Raw genomic sequence first — 4,434 nt, forward strand, 5'->3', positions numbered from 1 at the left:
TTATTGGTCAACCTCACATTCGAACGCACACTCATACACACTTAAAGCGTTTGCCACACACATAGTCGTCCTTTAGACGCAGCGTTGGCTCAAATCTTCAATCTCTTTGCATATTTATAAGCCAACTGACACGCTTTATATAACCTACATTTGGGATTTTAACTAATTAGTTTTGATGTCTTTGGTAAAAGCTTAGAGAAGCCGCATCCTACACTAGGCAAAAGTTTGTGAAAATCAAATAGTAAATACTAAAGTTGCCTTGCATTGTGGCTTTTCGCTTCGGCTTCAACGCCTTAAAGTATGTGCCTAGAATTCTTGTTTAATCTTATTAAACAATCTCAAACAAAAAGAGACCACAGAGAGAAGGAGTTAAAAGTTTTATAAAAGTTTGTAGGCCCTTTCAAGCGTGCAAAAGCACATGTGAATATACATACATTGAATGTGTATAAAATGCCAACGGTGTTTTTGACTGGTTATTTAAAGGAGCAAACAAATTTGTTTGCTTTTTTTTTGATTATTGAATGCTTATTATTTTTATTGAAAGTATAGCCCACTATCTGATTAAAACCATGCAAATAATTAAAATTTTTAAATTTGTGCACAAATTTGGAAAATTCCACAAAGTTTTAGAAATATTTTGACATGAAGCTTTCGAGCCCTTTGAATTTTAGTATAATAAAGTACACGTTTGAAGGACTTAGGACTTTTTTTTTGCTTACGTTCACTCATTTTCTTCCATACAAAGTATGTTCGACAATTGTTTTATATGGAGTAAAAAGCACAACACCTTCAGCAAAAAAATTATCAAATATTAACGGTAATGCCTAGCTACCTGAAAACTACACTTTGTTATACTAAAATGAGCTACAAAACTCTCTACATTCATATTTTCAATAAAATGTTTGAAATTTTTTAATTAAATACATAAACAAAAGAAAAAATAGCCAAAAGTTTTTAAAATGACGGGCCCTTTTATATTTTATCGCCACCGTGGTGCACCGTATGTATGGGGTGATGCATCTAGATCTTTTTTTATTGCCCTACAGAACATTCTCAGACATTTACTTCTTAAAAATAGTTTCATTCAAAAATTGACCGCAGACAGAACAAACCAGTTTTGTTTTAAGTTTCTTATTTGAAACTAAAAAAGTAAGGTCTACATGGATCACGCTATATCTGCATACTAAGAGAGAGCTTAGTAAACTTTACGGTCTTCAACCCAACTAACCCCTCAGGGTGGTTCAGCTGCACCGCTATGGTATTTATAAAGAATAGCATAAAAATAGTTAACTTAATATGCACAGCGAACTAAAAGTTTTTAGAAAGAATTCGAGAAAAATATCGGAAGACTCGAAGAATTTAAGGATTTGCGGAAATATACGGTGATTTAGTAAATCTGCAGAAGTTCGGGAGATACGAGTGTCAATGTTTCAATGTTTTTATCGATACTTAATTTTTTAAATTAATTATCGATACAACTATATTTAAATCAATAAATATTTACCAATATTTAACGAGATTTCTAGTCGTTATCGATAGAGGAACTTCGGGTGTTGTGGTACAGAAGTGTACTATAATGTTGTATAGTCGCTTATCTTCAATTCTAGAAAGTCAACAGCGTCTGTTGTTGACTTAACATGTGATGACGTAAAAAAAAACAAAAGGGGAAATAACACAGCTATGAAGTTAAACCAGTTGGGTTTCTTTTAAGTGACAGATTTTCTCCGTACAATATTTTTACTAGTAGTACATATATAATTTAATTGTTTTCACACCTCTGTTTGGTCATCTCATTACGAAATTTAAAGTTATAAAGCCGTTTGAACTCATTTACTTTCGGCTTACATTTTTATGGAAACACCTATATACAATAAGGCAGTGGTTATGATTCATCCAAGCTGCGACAATCCACCAAATCAATTTGATTGACTGTCAATAGTGTGAAATAAATTTCTGCTGTCATCATCATTGTCAGCGTCGTTATCCCTTCGCAATCAAAGTGCGTATACATAAGAATCCTGGTGTCATATGTATCAACATAAGTACATACATAAGTATGTATGTGTGTGTTGGGTTTTTTATAGAATTTCACCTTTTCTCTTCTGTCATCGTCAGCGCTTTTGTTTTCGGCTTTATAGTTGTTTTTGTTGTAATTTGGTTTTGTTGTCTGATGTGATGTCAATAATCTAGCTTTTTCCGCCCGTTTCCTTTCGACACATCCTGAGCCGCCAATTTTCGTGCATATATCGCATCGAGCTACCTGACCTTTCCTCTTGGTGTATAAATACTACGGCTTATAAATTGAAAAATGTATTGAAACGTCAATTTAAAAAGCTCCTTAAACCCACTTTATTTTTATGAATAAGACCATATATTTTTAAACAAAAGTAACACTGGCCACTTCGTCACTTTAAAGAGCCAGATCGACTTTTGTATACAAAAGGAATTTATTATCAAGCGTCATTATTTCACTAGTAATTGCCATTACCAAGTCCCCAATATAAAGTGTGGCAGTCACCTCCTTCATTGGTCACACCATCGCCAGCCGAATTCTGTTACTTTTCTCTCTCTGTGCTTGCTACATGCTATTTAGCACTTAACTTGAAGCATGTCTTTGGCCGTATAAAAACGTGTCAGAGCGGAAGTGTGGCGAGAATGCCGGCGACAAAAAAGGCATTGTTAGGGATGGGAAAAATTATGGAAGCGGTAAACAAATCCTTTGTAAGAAATGCGGTTGGACGAAGCACGAACATTCCAAGAAAACATGACAATAATGCTGGAATAGCCAAATTGACAAGAACAATGGCAATGGCCCAGTTACGCACGCAAATGATGGTGTTTTCCCTTCTCCACTACCTCGTACACTGCTCTATTGAGACTGCTGTTTAAATAAGTGTAAGTTCTTCTGGTTATGTAAGTGTGTAAATATGCATGTATGCCTCTCCATATGTATGTATGATTTAATGTATTATACAAATCGTGCGCCGCCTTCTGGATATGCTACAATTTTTGGGTGCCAACTGAAGTACCCAACATTGATGGCATGCTGCTGATTATGATGGTATGTTAACCAACAACGGCATACACACATATGTACTTATAGTTTGTTATTTATATAAGGCAAAAATTTGCTCTATTCTAGTTTGACACCCGTCTGTGTTTGTGAACTCATTTGCCAGTATTCAATTATGTTGACAATATTAACAAGAGCAAATATTCGCATTTCCAAATAATTACAAGTATGTATAAGTAATTGTTTGTCTGCAGCGAACGGCTATTGTGTCTGTCATTTCGTGCCGAACTCTTAACGAACATTCCTTGGCCAGATACGACACACTTTGGAGAATTTGCTTTGTTTACTCATAATTAAGCGCACGGCATGCAAGAGCATTGTTCTCTTGAAATAGTTAACGAATAGGTATGTATGTATGAAGATTTAAATTAAGTTGGTCGATGCTTCCCATTCTACTTACTTTTGTGACCTTAATTAAAGTGCCTTAATTGTGGTTAATTGTTACAAGTTATTCTGTGACCTATTACAATATGTCTCAGTAGTATTTTCGTGTGCGTAGGTGTTTTAATGTTAAATGTCCTTGTAGTTGCTATAGGAAGTATATGTCCTTGTAGTTGCTTATAGGAAGTATCCTATCCTTCTGTCTATCCTACAATACAATTATAATAATCTGCCTTCATCTGAGCTAGTTTGTTTAAATGGGTGAAAATAGTTGTCACTTGTAGATGATGTAAGCAATTAGCCAAATTTTGTGCTTCGGAGGATTTGTTAATTATTGGACGTTGATTAGTAAAGCCCACAATTGTATGACCCTAATTAACGAGACCCATTATATTCTTTACGTTAAAGTTTTAAGATTTTGACATTTTGTTAGACGATTAATACTGAAAGGACTATGATATTGGCATTACTGAAACTGATATTAATTTTGATTTTCAGTGATGCTTTTACTGATACCGACATCACTACTGATGCTGATAATCGTAATACTGAGATTGATACTAATACTGACACTGGAACTGATACCGATACTGATGCTGATATTAATAATGGCACTGATATCGCCAATACATACAACTCATAATGAAAATTTGTTCCTTTCGAAAAAAATGCTTTTCTCCCAGCAGCTAAAATATCACATCCCCGGTTCAATCGTCTCCACTTTATCGAATATTATGCAGCAACATTTCGACTATGCATTTAGACGCTTTGTTTTCGAGAAAAAATTCCCAAAAAGAATGTCCCATTAATGTCCGATTCGTTTGTGGAAAGAATGCCGCTTTAAGTGGTGTTTTCCATCTTGTTACCAATTCTTGATTTATTTAAGTTAATCTGGGCAAAAACCATTTTCAAATTTCAAGTGCTACCAGGTGTCTTCATAGTAAAGATTTTTAATATGGAATTTTGTTTTCATTTTAATA

Source organism: Rhagoletis pomonella, unplaced genomic scaffold (assembly GCF_013731165.1).
Source record: "Rhagoletis pomonella isolate Grant_MI unplaced genomic scaffold, Rhpom_1.0 Rhpom_scaffold_00008, whole genome shotgun sequence".
NCBI classification, from domain to species: domain Eukaryota; kingdom Metazoa; phylum Arthropoda; class Insecta; order Diptera; family Tephritidae; genus Rhagoletis; species Rhagoletis pomonella.